General features: G+C 48.4%; 1 protein-coding gene across 1 annotated transcript in view; it reads left to right on the top strand.

The window, feature by feature from the left end:
* The window catches only part of CDR2 (cerebellar degeneration related protein 2), a 155,781-nt gene that overhangs the window by 74,687 nt on the left and 57,409 nt on the right, over positions 1–23,685 (top strand). The window lies entirely within an intron of this gene.

Here is a 23,685-nt window from a genome sequence, read left to right as displayed (position 1 = left end):
CATCTATAATGATGTGCTAGATTCTGTGATATCTTGTATTGCCATCCCTGGAGAGTGTGTTTATATGAATTTTAAAGAAAACAGTTGTTTAGTACGTTGTAGTGTAGGACCCTCAGACAGTCATAATTATTTTTGCCCTTATTTTAAGGATTTACTTGATTGCGCAACATTGAACTGCTGGATTACCTTTTATTGGATTGACAATATACCAGATATCCGATAGACTTGTCTACTTGCAGATTCCTTATCTTTGAATTTCCCAGGCATCGGACTGGATTCGGAAACTTTTGTGTGAGCAGTACCACTGTTAGCTGTCAGTGGCTGGGTTCCGTTCCGCATGGTGTCGACATCGTTGGCACCGGAAGTGATGTCGCAGTCAACTATCTAGGTGCCACCAAGGCGCACGGAGGTCAGTACTTTTAGAAGTGCCACACCTCAGTCTTTTTTTGACATGTTTCTTCGCCTTTTTGTCGACCATTTTTGGAGTGTGTTTAGGTTGTCTTCGAGGAAGACCAGTTTAGGCCGTTTGGCGCATGCCACCACACCATGCCGGTTAGGGACCCCCATCTGTTCGGTTTATGATGTCTCAATGGCATACATGACTCAGTTGTGCTCGGAATGTCTGGCCATGGGGCCGAAAACTTGGAGGGGAGCAGTTCCTACAGCTGCTTGCAGCCTGGCGGTCAACGCAAGCAAGAGGTTTTGGTCCCGATCAAGGAGGTGGTTGTGGGACCGCTGCAGGAGCCCAAAGTCCTCTTCACCACACTCAAGGTCTTCGGGACACTCTAGGAAGAGGCACAAGCAGAAGAAGAAGTCCAAACTGAATTCAACTTCACCTTCTTCTTTGGCCGAAGTGACCAGTGCCGAATATTGTCGATCTAGGCATGGTTCTGCGGAGCCATTGCCGGATCCGACTCCGCACCTCCCTCTGTATCCGGGACCTGGAGCAAACCCTGCTCAATTTAAAGAATTTTATGAGGCCATGTGCCTTGTCTCTGAGCGGGCCGACCTCGCTGGAGCACCTTCACGTCCCATGGGGTTGAAGGAGGCCTCATCAAGCTCCGCACAGACGTTTCTATCCACAGCTTCGACGTGGTCTAACAAATCTGATCTTGGACAAGGATCGGCACTGATCGTGCCAATGCAACCTTTTATTGTGTTAATGCTTCTGGCGCTTGCCAGGGATGCCAGCCCCACTCTCCTCCCTGATGAGTTGGAAAGGCGTTGATATACGCTGATGTTGTCGCCAGCTGGGCCCATTGGTCCTGGGTCATTGCCGTTTTGTGGAGCTGCCAGGCATGGGGGAAGAGTGGGAGGGGTCACTGGACCCTTTAGACTGCCAGTTAGGGACCCCAACATCATTGGACTGGCATGAGGAACTAGGAGATGCTAGTGGACAGGACACCTCTTCAGATACTGGCTTGCTCTCTCCACCCACCGTGGCTACGGAGGAGGGAGCATCTTACACAATGGTGGTGAAGAGGAAGGCAGAGGTCCTTGACCTCGAACTTCAAACAGTGGTAGTTAAAACTAACCTCTTGACCGAAGTACTTCAGCCTGGGGCTTCCTTATCCAAACCTGTATTGCCCTTTAATGAAGCACTGACTGATGTCCTTCTGGGAACTTGGTCCAAGCCCAGCACAGGGGCTCCTGTGAACAGGACAATTGCCTGCTGTCATTGCCCTGCCCCGGATGATCATAATTTCCTCACCCAACACCACACCAATGAGAGATTGGTTGTATACGCCTCAACTTCCCATGGCGCGTTCCCTGACGCTCCCCCGGACAGGAAATCCAAGAGGCTGGATGGCTGAGGCAAGAAAATGTCGTCTTCTGCCAGCCTAGCATTGCGGTCAGTGAACACCACATGCCTGTTAGGACATTATTCGCATACCTTGTGGGATATAGTTATGCAAGTGCTGCCACAAGTCCAGGAAGAGGCCTGGGCCATCCTTTCTCACGGAATGAAGGACTGGAGAGATGCAGCAAAGTTCACTATCAGGTGTGGTTTGGACACAACTGACTTGCTGGGCAGAGCAGTTAAATCGACAGTGGCCTTACGGCGCCCTGTCGGGCTGAGAAAATCTTCCTTTTGGGGGAATGTCCAGGCCAACCGCATGGACATGCTCTTCGACAGGACTCGTCTCTTTGTAGAAACGCCAGATTTAATGCTGGAGAGGTTTAAGGACTTGCGGGTTATGGCCAAGTCTTTGGGGCTCTCAGCGTCTCCTTGCCCCTATTCTGCCTTTTGCCCATTTCATGGCTACAGAAGGGGTGGGAGCGTGCAGCCTCACCAGCCCTATGCCAACCACCATTCTGTGCAGGCTCCCCAAGCTGTGCAAGGATGTGGACATAGATAACTTCTGGCTACCAGAGCCACAGGGTTTGAATGCACTGTCACCAACACCCTGGCAGCTGAAGCCTGTAAGGCCTTCTAGTCCGGTTCTGCAAGATCATGGGTAGCCAGTTGGTGAGAGAATCCAACATCATCTCTACCACTGGCAGTCCTTAACGTCAGGCAAACGCGTCTTGCAGATCATTTGGAGGGGCTACTCCCTCCTTTTACAATCTCTCCGCCCCCCCCCCCCCCCCAAAAAAAAAAAAAAAAAAAAAACACCATCTCAAGAACGACTGGGCGAGGATCATCTGACCTTGCTCCAAAAGGAAGTTCCAGCTGTCCTGGCCATGGGGTCTATAGAAAGGGTTCCTATATCAGAAGTAGGCAGTGGTTGTTATTCTGGCTACTGTCTGGTACCCAAACAAAACAAGGATATTCGCCCTATTCTTGCTCTGCGAACCATAAATCTCTTCCTCAAAAAGGAGAAATTCAAGATGCTCACTTTGGCTCAGGTCTTGTCTTCCCTAGACCGAGACTGGCTGGTTGCATTGGACTTGCAGAATGCATATTTTCACATCCCCATCCTGCCTGCTGACAGGCCTTACCTACGGCTCAATGTAGGCCATGAACACTTTCAGTTCACTGTGTTCCCCTTTAGCCTTACCAGCACCCCTCAGGTGTTCACCAAGGTGATATGGTGGTGGTTGCAGCTCATCTGCACAGGTTAAGGGTTTCAGCCTTCCCCTACCTCGACGGCTGGCTCTTGAAGGTGGCTTCCCCCCAGACTGTCGTCTCCCACCTTCAGACTATGGTGGGCCTCCTGCATTCTCTGGGATTCAGTATAAATGTGCCAAAGTCATACCTGACTTCTTCTTAGTTGGTCCCTTTCATTGGAACTGTTCTGGGCTTATCCTACCGAGCAGCGAGTCCAGGATATGATATTGATGTTTCAGCCTCTATCCTGGATTTCAGTGAGAATGCCTGAGACTGCTGGGCCTCATGGCCTCCTGCATTCTGCTAATGAATCATGCCAGATTGCATATGCGGGCATTGCAGTGGGACCTGAAGTTCCAGTGGGTGCGGCATCAGGGTGATCTCTTCAATAGGGTTCAGATCTCAGAGGGAACTGCAAAGGACCTGCAGTGGTGGCTCACGAATAGCGATTGGGTCAAAAGTAGACTCTTGTCCCTTCCCCAACCAGCCCCGACAGTAGTGACTCCTGGGATGGGGCGGCCATCTGGTTGAGGTGGTGATCAGAAGACTGTCTCCGACAGTATCTGGTCTCCACATAAACTTACTGGAGCTCTGTGTGATCTGACTTGCATTGAAGCCATTTCTTCCCTCTATTAAGAGGACATTAATGCTGGTGTTCATGGACACCACTGCCATACTGTAATACGCAGGGTGGGATGGGGGTTGTGGACCCTTTGGCAAGAGGCCCTGCCTCTCTGGACATGGCTGGAACAGCAGGGCATAACCCTGGTGGTGCAACACCTGGCAGGTTCTCGGAATGCCATGGCAGACAAAGCCAGGCGTCTTCGTTCGGAGGTTGTGCAAGGACTCAACAGTGGAGAGAGCCTTGATTAGATTGGTTCGCCTCTGAAGAGAACGCGCAATGTCAACAGTTTTGCACATTGGAGTTGTGCGTGGAGTTGGGTTTGGCTACACTTTTCGTCTTGAGTGGAACTCTGGCCACCTGTACGCCTTGCCGCACATATCACTTCTGCCCAGAGTTCTCAAAAGGAGGTAACTTACCGCTCCTGGTCTCTTGGGGTCATCTAGGTACTGACCTTCGAGGTGCCAATTTCTCCCAGTCCCTTTCTAACAATTCCACATGCTTGGGTGGTAGACGTCACTTCTCATTCCACTATTTTAGTATATGGTTTGTCCCCCTTTAGTGCACTGTTGGGGGACTGCTCGTAAGTAATCTAGTTCAGTGTTACTGTAATAAAGTACCTTTATTTTTGCTACACTGTGCGGTTCCGTTCATGTGACATTGGTTACTGTGTGACTAGTGTGGTACTGCAAGTGCTTTACACTCCTCCTAGATAAATCTTGGCTGCTCACTGCAGCTGCCATTAGAGAGCCCTGGCTTTCTAGATACAGTCTCACTAACTAATAAGGGTTGCCTGGACCTGGTGTAAGGCGCAAACACATAGGTGTCCACCACACACCAGGCCAGCTTCCTAGATTCCTACATAAACCTCCCTATCTGACTGTGTTTTCAGACAAGGTCTCTAGGGCCTCTTTCCTTTCAAAAGTGGTGACCTCATTTCATTTGGAATAGTCTGTCACTCTGCCCACCTTTTACATTCCTTCACACCCCTCTAACGAAGAGGAGCACCTCCACTGTCTGGACCCCAAAAGAACGTTGTTGTTCTACCTTGACCGCACAAGGGTGGACGACCAACTCTTCGTGGGCTATGTAAGAGCTCAAAATAAAAATTGTTGAGCAGTACAGAAACCAACAATTTCATGCTGGGTCATTCTCTGTATCGATATCTACTATGCCTTGGCTCAAAAGCAGCCTCCTGATGTTCTGTGGGCCCATTCCACCAGGGGGAAAAGTTGCAACCACAGTGTTAGCTCATGGAGTTCCAGTCCTGGACATCTGCCAGTCAGCAACGTAGGCGCCCCTGCACACACTTGCCAAACACAACTTCCTGGCTAGTCCGATCTGCAGGACAGGCATTTCACCCATTCAGTCCTGCAGGTCTTTTTAGTCTAGTTAAATTTTTCCGCAGCCCAACACCAGGATGGTATGTCTTTGGTATCTATTCAAAGGTAAGGAATCTGCAGCTAGAAGTCTCTATCAAATGAACAAGTTGGTTACCTTTGGTAACCCGTTATCTGGTAGGGACAATATCTAGCTTGAGATTCCTTACACCCACCCATGCCTCCCTGCTATGCAGACAGATTTCTAGGGCTAAGTGGATTAAGAGATTTGAGATCCTCTTAATCACCCAAAGCCAGTGGGAGGGTATTTTGGGTAAGTTAGATAAGGTCTTCTGGTTATTGTCATATACATTGATATTCCATGTGCAGTTTGTTGAGGGTGGAGTCCAAGGGCCTGAATTTCCCTGTGATGTTTTTTTTCTCTGTACTCATGAACAGCATATCTCTTTACATTGGTGGAATCCAAGGAGTACAATTTTGTATATACATTTTCAGATTTGAAAATACTTCATATGCAGAAACATGCTGATAGGAGTCCGCGTTTTGGGACACTTTTTTAACTTAAGCCAGTTAATCAAATTGCTCAAAATACATTTGACTGAAATCTATACTGGTATTGTGCATTAAAATAAAGCAAATAGTGTTCCTTTGCTTAACAAGCTATGACATTGTCCACAGTCAGTGAGGCACTTGCATTTTTCTGCTCACTGAGCAGAGATTCTGAACACTTTTTTTTTTGTTTACTATCAACTTTTTACTGTCTCTCCCCCCCAACTTCATTCGGTTTCTATGAATGTTTGCCTTGGTTTTTCACCATTTCTGTCTAAGGGTAAAGCAACGTTTTCCTAATATAGGTCACCATAGAGAATAAGTGAACATAGGAACTCTTTCACAAACTTTCTTTAAAAGGAAAACTAAACAAGGACAGAAATAGCCAATGGGCTGCAAGTAATACATTCAGCTAATGCAGCTGGTACTGTGCCTTTTAAGAACCTTATAGTACCCTCAGTATCCCATCATGCCCCTCAGGTGACAGTTGAGTCAGTTCATCTTTCTGGCTCCTGGAAACAGGATCCTGGAGCACCAAGGTATCCATTGTTTTGGCAACTATCCAGAAATAAGCTTTATTAAAACTTGTTTTCAGGTTTTTACTCCACGTCCTTTTAGGATTAGAGTAATGTAACACCTTTTTTCTGACTAAAAGAGGTAAATGCCTTCGCTTTTTGTGACGTGCCCTTCCTGTGGAAAACAGATGGCACAAACAGATCCACATAGGGTCTGTATCCACTACTTACTGCATTGTAGGATCTTCAATGCCCCCGTGCTGTTTACCTCAAAGGAACTCCACGTCCCAGGATTCCCAGCTGCTGCTGGTGGTGGGGACCGCCTCTCTATTGCGGGCGCTTCAAAGCGCACCGCTGCCAATTGCTGCCCCCCTGTGCTGTTTACCTCAAAGGGACTCCACGTCCCAGGATTCCCGGCTGCTGCTGGTGGGGACCGCCTCTCTATCACGGGCGCTTCAAAGCGCGCTGTGCACCGCCGCTGCGCAGGACGCGCGCGGGCAGGCCAGTCTGCGCACGTCATCGATCGTAAGAGGCCGGGCCGGGCCACCCCCCCTTTAATTCGTGTCCAGAAGCCCCAGTGACTCAGGCTAATCAGTGAAGCGGTGCAGTGTGAAGATTTGAGCTTATTGAAGGTGAGACAAGTGGCAAGAGCTTGAAGTGTCCCTGTGAGCTCCTTGCAGATACCTTAGAGGAGACAGTGGAGGAGGGGAAGAGTAAACAGCGAGGAAAGTACACAGAAGTGAGAAGAGAGGAGAAAGTATACAAGGGTCAGAGATGAGTAAACGGAAGGGGGTGGTACTATAAGACAATTCCAAAACTAACAAAACTTTAGATGGTTTTCTACAAAAGGCAGTTGGTGCTTTGGACAAAGAGATAGAGCTGGTTGAGCGTCGTCTATCTATCTCAACATCCCCAGCCTCCACCCCCCTGTTTCCACTTTTATTACAAACCCGTTCACAGCCCCTGCACCTCCAGCAGTCCCAAGACACACACCCAGCTACGGCATCCCCCCCCAGATGTTCATTCAAAAAATGTCCGGGAGACTACTTCACTGACCTTAGATAAAGCTGTTATAGCAGAATCTCCCCAGTTGACTCCGCCTCTCTCAGCTGGAGCTTTAGTACTCGATCCAGAGCCTAACCCAAAAGGGAAAAGAAAGCGTGGTGAGGTCAATCTGAGGAACAAACAAGCCTGTACCATGAGTACCAACAACCCGGGTCCTGAAGCTGGGAATAACAGGTTTACAATATCACAAGAAAGTGCCGCTGGCCAATTGGCACTTGAACGCATAATGGAGCACATAAGGGAGGAGCTCATTAAGACATTACATCCTATTGAAATCCACCTCCATGCAATCGAGGAGAAATTAGGAGGGGTTACTAAGCCTCTTACACCTGATATTCCCCTGTGAGGTGACACACAATCTCACTGTCATTCCCTTACTTTGGGTCATTCCTCTGGCACTAATGATAGGATCCCTGTAAATTTAGGTGAGGGCCTTCTGTCATTCAAGGACCGCTGTGACTACCCTCATCAACTAGAGATGGGTCGGGTTGCCAGGTCGCATACGAGCCTAGATGACGATTGCCTCAAGGCAACAGCCACCATTTCTGGGGGAAATGGAGGAGTAGTTCCAATTACTAATACAGTGATTAAATCCAGCAAAGCTTTAAATGTTTGTGAGCATTAACAACAAGGCCCCATAGAGACGGACCTGGAGTTTCTGCATCAGAATCAGTTCTGACAATCACAGGGGACAGTCTAGAGTTTTATATCTGCCCCCGGAATCCTGTCCATATGTCCTTGTTATCACTAACATTCCTAGACTTCGATCAGATAGTCTGGAAACCTATATTGAATTGAAAAACAAGGTCACACACTGGTTGCATGTTAATGCTTTTTTCGTATTTTGCACGGTACCCTCTATATTAATGGTGAGAAGGGTGGGATGGGTGGGCCCGTTAAATAAGATTTGAACAGGGGATTACATTGTTATTAATTTTGACTCACCCGCCTTGGTCCACCAGGTTTTTCTACACTCATGTAGAACCGGCCCTTCAGCAGGAGGTGCCTCTTTGTGTAGACTTACAGCCTTTTACCCCCCAGTAGCCAATTGCGCCCCAAGTGGGTCAACACCCGACTCCAGAGGCCCCCCTCACCCCTGAATGCAACATGCTCACCAGTTTGAACATAGGTATTCATTATCTACCCTCCCAGATGTGGACTGACATAAAGCTAGTGCTATACAGGACACCCCAGAGATTCCGAGGTCTGGATCAACTATTAGGGAATGTACAATCTCCAGTGAAAATGAGCAAGGAAGATCCAGAGTAGGCAGCCTAGATGGAACTCCGACACTAAATGCGGATTCTAGGGGCCCCACCCAAACCATAATGTTAACCCAGAACGAAATAAGGTCTCTAGTAACTAGACGGAATACAATCGACCCTGAACTTACTGGGGTGAGCGATACTATTGGAAACAAAGAAGCTGGGGGACTTATTAAGAGTAGTCCATCGATCGTCGCAATGTGTAACACAAATCCTACGAGTAACTCATCTATCACTTCCCAAACTTCGACTGACGCACTACAAGTCCGAGATGATACTTCAGCAAAAATCCTTTGCTGGAATATAGCCGGGCTTGAGCATAAAATGCGAATCCCTGACTGGGGCCATTTCATAGACGAGCACAAGAAATGCTTATTTCAAGAGACATGGGCTTTGGAGCCCAAGTATAGATGTGGTTTTAAAAGTTATTGGGTCTCAGCCTGTGGAGACCTTCGGGTGGTTTACTTATATGGGTTAGTTGTTCCCTTAAGTGCCGGGTTGAAGAAATGGATATGGCCAGCGCTGATCTGCAAGGTTTAATATTATCGACCCATAAGGAAAAACCCTTATTATTAGTAAACATATATAGCAGGAGTGTAGGCAGCACTGTAAGTCTGATGTTTTGATTGTATTAGACAATATTTTAGCCAGTAAATCAACCACTCACCATATTATAATTGCAGGGTATTTTAATGCAACTTTTGAGCCTTAGTCAATGGCCCAAGAACTCTACGAAGAAGAGGACATTTACTGGGGTATTCCGCATCTAACATTGAACAAAAGTTTTAGAATGAGCAGAACGGCCTATCAAATTGTTGACATCACACTTTCATATGGTCTTCGTGCCTGTTCCTGCTCAGACGCTAAACCCTGCCCCACTTTTATGCGAGGAGATTATAGGAGCCATATCGACTATTTTTTTTATTGGATATTTGTTTGTGGGGACATATGGTCGATATGGTGGTAACGGAACACGAAGAAAGTGACCACAAACCACTAGTTTTATGTACCAGGGGTCTGCTGCTTATATTAGAAGTCTCTGACCCTAAGGATTATATGCAGCAGCTTGCCATGACCAATAACAAACGTAATATTAAGTGGAACTCTGTTAATTCCTCACTGGGTTCCCTTACATCGATATATAGCCTATTAGCAGAACGAATGGAGCATATGCTCCGTCTACCTGAGGATTGGGATAGGCTTATGGCAGCACATTTAGAATTATTTAAATCTCTTAAACATTTCATTAAAGAGACGGCTGTCAAAACAAGGAATAGGGCAGTAAGGCGTGGTTCCAACCATTCATGTAGGGAAGCTAAGATCAAGCTATTGAGGGATTTGAGAAGGTGGGGTTAGAGAGCCTATATGACAATCAAGAGAGAGCTATAAACAGGAACTTATCAAGGCTGGGAGGAAGCGAGGTGGGCTGCTCTTCTGGACTCTGCAAGAGCTAATGCCACCTCCAAGTTCTGGAAGCTGATTTCAAGCTACAGTGGTGACTCCCGGCCTTTGCCTGGTACCTCAATCCTCCCTATAACATGGGTAAAACATTTTGGGTCTTTTTATACAGAGGCAGATGCACCAAACTTCAGGGAATTGGTCGAAACCAGGAAATCTGATGTACCCCCAATTAGATTCACCTTGGTAGAAACCAAGGCAGCAATAACCTCTTTGAAGTGGGGGAAGGCCCCGGTACTCGACAAAATCCCTGGTGATCTTTACAAATTGAACCCCGAAATCTGGGCTCCTTATCTGAACTCTGTCTGCAATGCAGTTGCCGCAGGAGCAACCATTCCCCAGACATGGAGGGGAGCCGAGATAGTTCCCCTTTTCCAAAAAAGCAGCCCTAGCGATCCCTCTAACTATCGCCCAATATGCCTACTCAATAACCTCCAAAAACTCTTTGCAAAGCAGATCTTGTTCCACTTAGAAGAGTGGATAATAGAGAATGGCGCCATCACCAATTTACAGGCAGGGTTCAGACCCACGGTCAGTACAATAGACCAGGTCTTAGCAATTAAATGGAAGACAGAGGACGTTGGAGTTGGAAACCTATATGTGGCCTTTGTCGATCTAAGAGCTGCTTTTGACCTGGTACCTAGGAATAAACTTTGGTTGACACTAACTAATATGGGTATCCCAAAAGGTCTTCTAAACCTTGTAGTCCGACTCTGAGAGTACCTTTGCCCAAATCAGGAGCGGCAAGGATGGCGAAATATCTGACCCAGTTGCTATCGAAAGAGGAGTTAGGCAAGGCTGCGTCTTAGCACCTACCCTCTTTCTTCTATACATAAACAACTGTATAAAATATTTAACCAATTGCATTGACTCACCCAAGTTGGCAGGCAAGAAAATCCCAGGTCTGCTTTATGCGGATGATACCATCCTATTAGCCAAAATTCCCATGGGATTGCAAAATCTGGCTGACCAATTCTGTTTGTTCTGCAAAGACTTCGGTTTGAAAGTTAACGTCAAGAAAACCAAGCTTATGATATGTAGTTCCAGGAAAATAAAAGCAAAAGCGACCATTTCAATGAATTCCATTCCTTTGGAAAGGGTCACTGAGTACGATTACTTGGGGATCAGATTAATGGATTCGGGCAGCTGGGTCACAGCTATTAGAAAAGGGGCTCATATCATATGCCAAAGAGTGGGGGCCCTAGGACGTAAAGCTAGGACTGTAGCTATTCCACCTTTGAATCCTATCCTTGAAATATATAAAGTTCAAATTTGAGGTGCTGCACTGTATGGGGCAGAGTTATGGGGTTTCCAAAGGCAGTTGGATGTCCTCCAAATTAAAGATAATCATTTTCTCAGGTATATAACTAGGTTGGGGAAGGGTACACCGATGATCCCTCTCAGACTTGATCTCGGAGCAAACAGCATAAAAGATGTAGCCGGTCTGAGACCTCTGTTATATTGGATCCGCTTATGGAAAATGGAAGAACTGGAACCTTTTCGAGAGGCAATAAAAGATCTTATAAAGATCCAGTATAGTTGGAAAAAGGTCAGCTGGTTGAGGGAGATGAAATTGGCCTGGGACGAATTGTCTTTCTCCCACTTTTGGGAGAGCCCCGATTCGATCCCCACCAATGCTACTTCATTAGTTACACATAGATACTGGGAGAAGGCCAATGCGGAGATCCTCCATAGTAATGGGGTGGGCCGATTAACTTCTGAGTTCCTGCTTGTAAAACAAGAACCATGGCCTGAGCAATTTTTTGATCTTCCAGTACCTGCTTATGCCTGTGCTTTATTCCTCCAGTTCAGATATGGAACTTTACCAGTCAACAGCTTTACTGCTCAATGGTAGAAGAATAGTTCTGAGGCAAATAAGTGCTCAAAATGCAATATATTGGAGGAATCAATTGAACATGTTTTTTTTTTTTTTTGGCCCCCTATATAAGAGTCCTAGGGAAAATGGATCATCCCATTGTGTAAACTTTGCCATTATATGATTGAGCTAACGCCTATAGAATTTGTAAATATGATTCGTCTACATTGGTTGTAAGCGCGGTCACTAAATTTTTGACAGCAGCTTGGTCCGTTCATTACAGGGCCACTTTTAGTGCCTGACTTCCAATGTTGAGCCACATAGCAGGAATAGTGGGGAACAATAGATGGTTATGATTTTTGAATGGTTCTTCCCCTTTTTCCTGCTTTCATTTAATGGTTTTAGAGATGATATTCTCTTATCAAATTTTATTACAATTTATAGTGATATTATGATAACAAAAGTATCTGTTTTTATAATTTTTAGCTCTTATGGTCAATGATTGAGATAAAGCACTTATTTATCAATCTGTTTACTGTCTAAAAGCACACTGCACTTTAGATTGTTATGACCAGAATAGTTCCTATGATTCATGGCTGAGATATAGTATTTATTTATAAATAAATAAATGTACTTACCGTATGATAGCACACTGTACCTTAGACTGTTAGTATTAGAATTATTTTAATACGAGTGGTTCTGGTTACAAAATGTGTCTCTCTTTAGGATAATGGTATATTGAACCCTAGACTAGTAGTTTCGAAATTATTCTTATATTGAAGTCCTGATTCTATTACGTATTTATATATGTATTAATGGTTAAAAGCACATTCCATTTTAGATAGCTGTGAATGGGAATTCAAAAGCCTCCAGTAGGAGTTTGCTAAAATGTGCGGATGATCGGTTTTTAAGCAGGCAAGAAGGTCTCCTGTTATTTTCTCCAGATTATAAAGAAGCCAATGGTTGTTCCTGCTTTTAGTATTTATTAAGAGTTTTAACATTTATTTTTACATATTTCTTTTTCTTTTTATGTACTGATGTATGGTTGATTGTACTCTAATGGTCTAAATTTTGACTGAATAAAGAGAATTGAATTGAATTGAGGCTCTTCATTTAAGTTCAAAACGTTGAATAATTCCCCACTGCCAGCGCGGACCCAGAACACATTTTTTAATATAAACTTAAACTTTAAGAACATGTGATTAAAGAATGTTCAGCACTGAAATAACTTTCCATAAAGTTTCAGTGCAGTTTGTCAGCAATGTATTTTACTTATGAATGCTTTACAAGAATTTGAATCTTCAACCATTTCTCATGGAAAAAGGCTGTCTATGTACAAATAGCATGAAGAAAAATTGCAGCCTGATAGGTTACCACTGATAGAAACTCAAAAAAGAAGCCTTTACCTTTAAGAACCTCAGAAGGCACTCCATCCAACAATGCACTGTAGTGACATTTTGACTGTCAGTTCTTTTTTATGTGAAGTACACAGCACTTAATCTTTGACAGCTGGGGGATGGGGGGGTCGTTTATAACTTCAGTTGAGATACCTACGATGCAGAACTAGGACCACAGGTGTGTAACTTTTCCTTCTGCATAGTAGGATCTTCATTGACAGTAAACTGTTGAATAGAGTAGTAAGCTAAAGGGAAAACCCCTACTGCGGCAGTTAGGTATGTGTATACGGTAAATTTCCTATGTGTACTAACTGTAATAACCGTACTGTCGTGAACCAACACCTTAAAACAAAAACATGGAATTACTTAAATAGATTGCTCAATGTTTCTTGCTGGAACTTTGCTTCGTCTTGAGTGTCTGTGTCTAGACAATAATGTTTTGTAAAAGTGGCTGCCTTACAGATATCTATGATTGGGACCTGTCTGACCCAAGCTGTGGCTGCTGCCTTCCCTCTTGTAGAGTGAGCATCTGATCGACTTCTAGTTGCAGATTCCGTACCTTAGAATTTCCCCCAGGTGTCAGACTGGATCCGTAGATTTTTATTCGTGCAATACCCTTGCGGGTCATTAAGTGGCATCGGTCGACTCCACAGGCGTCGTTGGCGTCATAGTTGCCGTGATGACATCCGGAGTAGTACATAGATGCCACCTTAGCACAGTGACATCAGGTCTTTTTATTCCGCGCCACGTGCTGATCCGGAGAGAGCTATCTTGGTCTCATTTTGACCAAATTCAACCATTTTGAGTTTTCTAGTGAGCTTTTGGTGCGTCAAGAATGTCCCCGAAGACCGGGTTCAAGCCGTGTGAAGACTGTCACTGCATGATGTCAGTGACAGACCCGCATCAGGTTTGTTTGTGGTGTCTCTAGCGCGACCATGACCCAAAGTAGTGCTCTGAGTGCCGGGCCATGCACCCGAAGGCCTTGAGGGAGCAGTCCTTCAAGCGTTCGACTCCGCGCAGGTACTGGTCTCGATCGAGAGGAAGGTCTCGAGACCGTTCGCGGAGCCATCACCACTCGTCATCCTCAAAATCTTCGGGTGCAGGTAAGAACAGGCCGAAGAGGTCTCGTCGCTCTTCGACTAAACCCCATTGCTTGGCTGAAGTGACGCGGGAGGATCAACGACGCTCAGGGCCTTGTCCTTGGAGCCTGCGTCTGGGTCCGATCCGCGCTTCCCCGAGTTTCCAGGAGCCGGAGTGACCGCCGCCCAACTAAAGGAATTCTATGAGGCCATGTGCCTCATCTTTGGGTGGACTGACCCCGATATGGCACTTTCTGATGGATACAACGACCTGTGGATTCCTCACCTAATGAATACTCCCATGGCGCCAGCATTCGACGGAAATCTTCTTACTAGTCTCTGCACGTCGACGAGGACGTCACTCTAGCCCACGTGACGCCGTCTGACGTCATACAGGCAATAAGAGGTCCTCGACGACGTGCGGACGTCAGTTCCCTTTTTTCCGTGCATTCGAAACGGTTATCTTCGAGGGAGCAACTGTTACTTTTTTGGTTACAGTGTATTTTTGCTGCGTAGTCTTTCGCTGTGGTAATAATGTCGCAGAGAAAGTCTGGATTTAAGCCTTGTCGTGAGTGTGGAGGCAAGATGTCGGTGACGGATCCTCATTCCGATTGCCTTTGGTGTTTGAGCTCCGACCACGACGTCTCGACTTGTGATTCATGCCAGCACATGAATCCAAAGGCCCTCAAGGAACGTGAGGCGAAGCTGTTTATGGCTAAATCGAAGGAGAAGCATCACAAGAAGTCTTCTTTTCCAAGACATCGGCGTCATCGAGACTCCCGGCGCCGTAGAGAATCTCGGCGTCATTTGAAGGAGACTCGTTCCAGGTCTTCGGATCGGCGCCGAAGGACATGGGAGATCAGTCCCACGGTTACGCCGCATCCTTCGACGCCGTTGCCCTCTCCGGCGTCTCCGGCTTCACCTGGACAGGCGTCGGTGATTGAGGTATTGGAGCCTCAGGTGTTTTCTCCGGCGCAGACGCCGAGGCTGGCGTCGGGGTCGCCTCCGAGACAGGCACCTCAGTATCCGGCTTTTCCCACCCCTGGAGCCGATAGTTCCGCATTCTTGAATGCGATGTATGCCATCTTCCAACAGATGGCTCCAGGGGGTGCTCCGGCTGGGCCTTTGGCCTTTTCTTTGGGTGATCCTGCGCCTCTTCGGCCGGCACCCTTTATGCCTTTTCTCCCTTTTGGGAACGTGGGCTCGGCGCCAGTGTCAGCGCCGGTGGCCGCTCCGGTGGCTTCAGAAGGATTGGCCCCGGGGATTTCCATCCCGTCGAAGTCGGGATTTCGGCCTGTGACTCCGGTGGGTCCATCTGCTTCAGCTGCTCTTTTGTCGGCCCCTTTTCTAATAGCTGTTACCTGTGGCGCCGGACGCGGCGTCGGTGGCTTCTGAAGATCGGCGCCGATCTTCGACTTCGGCGGAGGCATTGTCGACTCCGCGTATTGAACAGCGACTTCATTCCAGGAGACGTGCTCTCCGTGTATTAGAAGAGCAGGAGTACCAACGAGCCCTGGAGGAAGGAGAGCTAGAGGACTCGGGTGATGGGCTGCGTGGACTGGAGTCGGCCAGTGGGCTGGACACTTCCCCTGAGTGGGATCTTTCGTCCCCGGGGGAGTATACTGAGGAGGCTGCTTCCTTTCATGCAGTGGTACGGAAGGCAGCTAGTGTTTTGGAGCTGCCTTTGCCGGTGGTGGAGGCTAAACAAAACCTTTTAACAGAGGTGCTACATCCGGCCTCAGCTGCGGCGGAGCCTCTGTTGCCATTTAATGACGCTCTGCTGGATCCGGTGATAGAGGTGTGGAAGAGGCCGGCATCTTCCCCAGCAGTTCACAGAGCCGTGGCCAGGAGGTATCGGGCGGCTCCGACTGACCCTGGGTTTCCATCTAGGCACCCTACGCCGGAGAGCTTGGTGGTGCAGGCCTCCTGTTCAGCCAAGTCAGCGCCTGGTTCTTTCCCGACGGTGCCTGGGGACAGAGATTCAAAGAAGCTAGAGGCGCAGTCGAAGAAATTTTTTTCGTCCTGCAGTCTGGCGTTAAAAGCCACCAATGCAACCTGTATCCTGGGGAGGTATATTCATGCTCTGATGGATGACATTTCCTCATCGTTTACAGAGCTTCCCCAGGGTCTTTTGGATCTTGTCTCAAATGCCCAGGCTGCTGCGACCCAGATTATCCAGACGGGACTGGATACCACCGACTCGGTAGCCAGAGCAATGGGCACAACTGTGGTGGCAAGGAGACAGGCCTGGCTCCGTAACTCGGGCTTTTCTGCAGATGTACAGTCCACATTGTTGGATCTCCCGTTTGATGGGGACAAACTGTTTGGAGCCAAGGCTGATTCGGCCTTGGAACGTTTTAAGGAAAGCAGGGCCACGGCTAAGTCGTTAGGGCTCCAAGCTCCTTCTTCCACGGCCTCTACCAGATTTTTCAGGAGGTTTCGTGGATTTGGGCGTGGCTCTTCCTCCTCTTCCTTTCGGGGAAGATATCAGCAACCTGCCTCTTCCCATCCCTATAGATCTTTCAGGGGGAGAGGTAGGGTCCGCACCAGAGGAGCCTCTCAGCAGCACTCTGCCTCTTCCTCATCCTCTGGCGGGGTGCAGCAGGGGAAGCAGCCTTAGGCTTCCACCATTTCCCACTCACTCCTCTCCTGTAGGGGGAAGATTACAGCATTTTCTCACCAAATGGAAGACTGTTACAACGGACACTTGGGTTCTCAGTATTGTGGGAAAAGGCTACACCCTTCCCTTTCGGGAGTTCCCGCCCCTCATCCCGCCCCGCCCTTCTTATTGTTCAGAAGAACACCTCCTGTTGCTAGAACAGGAGGTACAAGCCCTCCTTTCCAAGGGCGCGGTGGAGTTGGTCCCAGAGCAGGAAAGGGGTCGAGGATGTTACTCAAGGTATTTCCTGATTCCCAAGAAGGATGGTCGTTTGAGACCAATTCTGGACCTGAGGATCTTGAATTGGTTCCTCAAGCAGGAAAAATTCAAGATGCTGACCCTAGCACAGGTGCTTTTGGCGTTGAACAAGGAAGACTGGATGGTGTCTGTCGACTTGCAGGATGCTTACTTTCATATCCCGATACTCAAGTCACACAGGAAGTATCTCCGGTTTGTGGTGGGATCGCAACACTATCAGTTTGCGGTCCTTCCGTTTGGTCTTACTTCAGCACCTCGAGTCTTCACGAAGGTGATGTCGGTGGTTGCGGCAGAACTCAGAAGGAAGGGGATAGCAGTATTCCCTTACTTGGACGACTGGTTGATCAAAGCCAAGTCCCCGGAGCTTGTGTTGCGTCATCTGCAGTCAACAACCCAGTTGTTGTTCGACCTGGGTTTTTCGGTGAACGAGCCCAAATCTCACCTAGAGCCCTCTCAGCGCCTCCTGTTCATAGGGGCAGTACTGGATACAACATTGGGTCGGGCCTTTCCTCCGCCTCAGCGGATTCAAGATATTCAGGATTTGGTTCCAATGTTTCGAAATGGAGCGGTAGTTCCAGTCCTCAAGGTCCTTCGTCTGCTCGGTCTGTTTGCCTCCTGCATTCTGTTGGTCACGCATGCTCGCTGGCACATGAGGGCTCTTCAGTGGTGCCTCCGAAGGCAGTGGTCTCAACACAAAGGGGATCTAGAGAGTACTGTCAAGATCTCCAGAGATGCTGCTGTGGATTTGAAGTGGTGGATTGCAAGCAACAATCTTTCACAAGGAAAGCCGTTCCAGCAGTCGCCACCAGTGGCCACAGTCATAACGGATGCTTCCACTCTAGGGTGGGGAGCTCATCTGGGGGATCTGGAGATCAAAGGTCTTTGGTCTCCAGAGGAACAGATGTTTCACATCAATCTGTTAGAGTTACGGGCTGTACGTCTGGCTCTCAAGGCCTTCCTCCCTTCCCTTCGTGGTCAGTCGGTACAGGTCCTAACGGACAATACTACCACGATGTGGTACATAAACAAGCAGGGAGGAGTGGGGTCGTACCTTCTCTGCAGAGAAGCTCTTCGACTATGGTCCTGGGCAAGGGACCATCAGATTTGCTTGATAGCAAACCATCTGGCCGGAGTCTTGAATGTGCGTGCGGACAGTCTCAGTCGCCAATTCTCGGCAGACCACGAGTGGCGTCTCCATCCAGATCAAGTCTGTTTAATCTTCCAGAGGTGGGGGTTTCCTCGGGTAGATCTGTTTGCCACTCGAGAGAACGCGCATTGTCCGTTATTCTGCAGCCTCCAGTATCCGATGCAGGGAGCGTTGGGGGACGCGTTTCAAATAACCTGGTGCGGCCAGTTGCTTTACGCGTTTCCTCCCATACCCTTGATTCCTCGAGTATTGAGGAAGATTCGCCAGGACCGGGCTCTAGTCATCCTAATAGCTCCGGATTGGCCAAGGAGGGTATGGTACTCCGACCTTCTCCAGCTCTCAATGTGCCCTCCGCTCCGTCTCCCTTTCAGGGCAGACCTCCTCTCGCAGTCGCAGGGGCAGGTTCTACACCCCAACCTCCAGAGTCTGCACCTACATGCCTGGAGATTGAACGGGGCAACCTGAGTTCCTTCTCTCTCCCGCCTGAGGTAGTGGATGTTATATTAGCGGCCAGGCGACACTCCACTAAATCTATCTACGCTAATAGATGGTCTAAATTTGTTGCGTGGTGTGGAGAGAGGCAGATTGATCCTTTGCATGCTCATCTATCGGACGTTTTGTCTTTTGCTCTGTCTCTAGCGCAGAAAGGTTGTGCAGTGGCTACCATTAAGGGTTATTTATCGGCCTTGTCAGCCTTCATATGTCTTCCAGACCAACCATCTTTATTTAAATCCCCTATTGTTATCAGATTCCTGAAAGGTCTTCTAAATAAATATCCTCCAAAACCATTCGTTATGCCGCAATGGGATTTGTCCTTGGTCCTGACTTTCCTTATGGGGTCCCCTTTTGAACCTATGCATTCTTGCCCCTTAAGGTATTTGGTTTTAAAAACAGTCTTCCTGATAGCTATAACATCAGCAAGGAGAGTGAGTGAGTTGCAGGCCTTATCAGTAAAGCCCCCTTATACAACTTTTTATGGGGATAAGGTGGTGTTGAGGACCAAGGCTGCTTTCCTCCCGAAGGTTGTTTCACCCTTCCATTTGGCTCAGGCAATTACTTTGTCCACGTTCTATCCTCCGCCTCATCCTTCCAAAGAGGAAGAAAGACTGCACCGTCTGGACCCAAAGAGAGCGTTGAGCTTCTTTATTGATAGAACAAAGGATTTCAGGCTGGAGGATCAGCTGTTTTATTGGATACGTGGGCAAGAGGAGAGGAAAGGCAGTCCACAAGAGAACACTATCCAGGTGGGTTGTTCTTTGCATTAAAATCTGTTACTCTTTGGCAAAGAAGGATCCTCCTGAGGGCATTAGAGCTCATTCCACCAGAGCTAAGTCGGCCACTTCGGCCTTGGCCAGGGGTGTTCCTGTGGTTGACATCTGCAAGGCCGCAACTTGGTCGTCCCTTCACACTTTTGCAAAACATTACTGTTTGGATTCTGAGGTTAGAAGAGACGTCCATTTTGCACGGTCAGTGCTGCAGGATTTCTTGGTTTGACCATTTAGGCACCCACCGCCGGGCGTGGTACTGCTTTGGGACTCTATTCATTAGGTGAGGAATCCACAGGTAGTTGTATCCATCAGAAGAACGAGTTACTTACCTTCGGTAACGACTTTTCTGGTGGATACATTAGCTACCTGTGGATTCCTCACGGTCCCACCCGCCTCCCCGTTGCCTTTCTGGTCTTTCCAAGTAATCCTTGAGTGCGCTCCTCTTGGTCTTTGAGGGTGCAATAGATGTTGTATATAATATATTTATATATATGTATATATCTTTGTGTATATACTTGATGTGTGTATATATTTTAAAAAAAGAGAGAGTTATATATATATATATATATATATATATATATAAAAGATTTACAGTTATTCATGCAATGTTGTGTATTTTTACAATATAATGGGATGTTGCCTTGCTCTTTCATTGCATTGCCTGGTTGTTCTCATGCACGTAAAAAATGATTGGTACTGACGTCCGCACGTCGTCGAGGACCTCTTATTGCCTGTATGACGTCAGACGGCGTCGCGTGGGCTAGAGTGACGTCCTCGTCGACGTGCAGAGACTAGTAAGAAGATTTCCGTCGAATGCTGGCGCCATGGGAGTATTCATTAGGTGAGGAATCCACAGGTAGCTAATGTATCCACCAGAAAAGTCGTTACCGAAGGTAAGTAACTCGTTCTTCTGGCCTAAGGGATTCGTTGAGGGGCCTTCGGGTTCCATGCCGGCGGCTTCGGCCACCAAGGTCCCCCCTGGATCCGCTCGCGGACCCACACCGGCGTGGGTTGCACCATTTAGACCTTGTCCGGTGTTGGGTTGATCCTCAACGCTCTCGACGTCTGTAGAGCCCACTATCGACGTCGACCTGACCCTTATCCCTGACAACTTGGAGTCAGAGTGGCGTCGGTCGATTCCACCTTTGTCTTCGATGGGACCTATTCACCCCAGACCCTTTTTCCTATGGGTACAAATTCGGGAAAGGATCGGCGGGGTCCCTGGACCCTTATGAATACCAGGTGACCCATCTTTGGACTAAGCACAGGAATTAGGCGATGCCAGTGGACTGAACACTTCTCCAGATGCTGGCATGCTGTCTCCTCCTACCGTGGCTACGACGGAGGGAGCGACTTATTGTATGATGGTCAGTAGGGCAGCCAAGGTCCTTGGCCTTAAGCTTCCTACTGTAGAGGTCAGGTCCAACCACCTGAGGGAGGTGCTTCAGCCAGGGGCCTCCACATCTGAGCCCCTTTTACCATTCAAAGAAGCCCTCACCGATGTCCTTTTGGGTACTTCGTCCAAACTCAACACAGGGGCTCCTGTGAATAGGGCTATTGCACGCCACCATCAGCCCGCTCCAAACGACCCTAAATTCCTGTCCCAACACCCCATGCTTGAGAGTCTTGTCATCCAGGCTTCCTCTTCAGGCGTGTTTTCTTCCGTACCCCAGATAGGGAATCAAAAGGGCTGGAACAATTTGGGAAGAGGTTTTCTTCCTCCAGACTCGCGCTGCGGTCCGTCAACACCGCATGCCTTTTGAGACGCTATATCCACTCTTTGTGGGATATGGTTGTCCTGCGCAGATACCAAAGGAGGCCCGTGCTATCGACTCCCAAGCTGGGCAGATCAGTTAGTACGCAGTGGCCTTGAGACACCACGCCTGGTTGCGTTCTTCTGGTTTTTCTGGGGATGTCCAACAGTTCCTCATGGACATGCCCTTTGATGGCTCCCGTCTCTTTGGAGACAAAGCGGACTCAGCCTTGGAGAGATTCAAGGATTTCCGGGCTACGGCTTGGTCCCTTTGTCTTTCCTCTGCCCCTCACCCGCGCAGTCTGCTTTTTGCCCCTTTCGTGGCCACGTAAAGGGATTCCTGATGCGTCCCCTGCCCAGCCACTGTGTCACCCATGCGTGGCCGGGGACATGAAATCGCACATGGTACAGGGAACCAGAGGTCTGCCCAGTCCACCTCTGCCCCCGCTGCAGCCTCCAAACTCTTAGTCCATTCCCTTCCAGTTGGTGTTAGGATTCGCCATCACCTGCCACACTGGGAATCCATCACTACGGATAGGTGGGTTTTGCAGATCGTTCAAAAAGGCTACTCCCTTCCTTTCAAACCTGCCCCACCAGCCATGCCTCCATCACTCAGCCAACTGCCGGAGGATCATTTGACACTTCTCTGCCAGGAAGTCGCGGCTCTCTTGGCCAAGGGAGCTAGAGAGAAGGTCCCTGTGCCCGAAGTAGGTTGTGTTTGCTATTCCCGCTACTTTCTGGTGCCGAAAAAGGACAAGGGCTTACGTCCTATCTTAGACCATCAGGACCTAAACTACTTCCTCAAGAAGGAGAAATTCAAAATGCTTTCCCTGGCTCAGGTTCTGTCTGCCTTAGACCCAGGAGACTGGATGGTAGCATTGGCCTTGCAGGACGCTTATTTCCATATCCCCATCCTGCCTGCCCAAAGACGTTACCTACAATTCGTGGTAGATCATGAGCACTGTCAGTTTACTGTGCTCCCTTCGGCCTTACCAGCGCCTCTCGGGTGTTCATGAAAGTGTTGGCTGGGGTTGCAGCTCATCTGCGCAGGTTAGGGGTATCAGTCTTCCCCCTACCTCAACAACTGGCTGTTGAAGGTGGCTCGCCCCAGAAAGTAGTCTTCCACCTTCAGACTACGGCGAACCTCCTGCACACGCTGGGGTTCACTATAAACGTGCCGACGTCACACCTGACTCCCACTCAGATGCTCCCTTTCATCAGAGCTGTTCTGGACACAGTGCAGTTTCGGGCTTATCCTCCCAAAAAATGAGTCCAAGATATTCAGGCTATGATTCCGATCTTTCAGCCTCTCTTGGGTTTCAGTGAGACTAACTCTGAGGCTGCTGGGCCTCATGTCCTCCCTGCATCCTGCTAGTGACACATGCCAGATGGCATATGTGGGCTCTCTAGTGGGACTTGAAGTTCCAGTGGGCACAGCATCAGGGGAATTTCTCTGACATGGTCTAGATCTCCGAGGGGACTGCAAAAGACCTGCAGTGGTGGCTTTCGAATCTGCATTGGGTCCCCAGCAGATCCCTCTCCCTTCCCCAAACGGATCCATCTATAGTGACAGATGTGTCACTTCTGGGATTGGGGTGGTCACATGGGAGAGGCAGAGATCAGAGGCCTCTGGGTTCCATATCAATCTTCTGGAGCTCCGGGCGATCAGGCTTGCGTTGAAAGCATTTCTTCCCTCTCTCAAAGGGAAAGTAGTGCATGTGATCACAGACAATACTACCACCATGTGGTACTGCAACAAACAAGGTGGAGTATGGTCCTGGACCCTTTGTCAAGAGGCCCTACGTCTCTGGACACGGCTGGAACATCAGGGCATTACCCTTGTGGTTCAGCATCTGGCGGGTTCTCAACGCCAGAGCGGACAAACTCAGCCGTCGATGCACAGCCGATCACGAATGGCGTCTCCATCCGGAGGTGACGCAAGGTCTGTTTCTGCAGTGGGGAGAGCATTGGTTAGATCTGTTTGCCTCCACAGAGAACACGCAATGTCAGCTGTTTTGCGTGTTGGAGTTTAAAAGGTAGCACTCACTCAGAGATGCTTTTCATCTCGAGTGGAACTCAGGCTTCCTTGACGCCTATACCACTTCTGCCCAGCGTTCTCAAGAAGATCAGGAAGGACCGGGCCCAAGTCCTCTTGGTGGCTCCGGACTGAGCACTGAGAGGATGGTGTCCAGAGCTATTGAGCATGGCCATTGATCCTCCACTTAGACTTCCTCTTCGGGCGGATCTTCTGTCGCAGCAACAGGGGCCGGTTCTCCACTCGAACCTGTCCAATCTCCACCTTCATATGTGAAGATTGAGCGGTAACAGTTGACAACTTTTGATCGTCCACCCAAAGTCTGTGATGTTATCTTGGCAGCCAGGTGTCCCTCTACCAAAGCTGTATACGCCTGTTGTTGGCATAAATTTGTGGCACGGTGCACC

Source organism: Pleurodeles waltl, chromosome 10 (assembly GCF_031143425.1).
Source record: "Pleurodeles waltl isolate 20211129_DDA chromosome 10, aPleWal1.hap1.20221129, whole genome shotgun sequence".
NCBI classification, from domain to species: Eukaryota; Metazoa; Chordata; class Amphibia; order Caudata; family Salamandridae; genus Pleurodeles; species Pleurodeles waltl.
The sequence above is the reverse complement of the archived record's forward strand: the minus strand, read 5'-3'. Positions and strand labels throughout refer to the sequence as shown.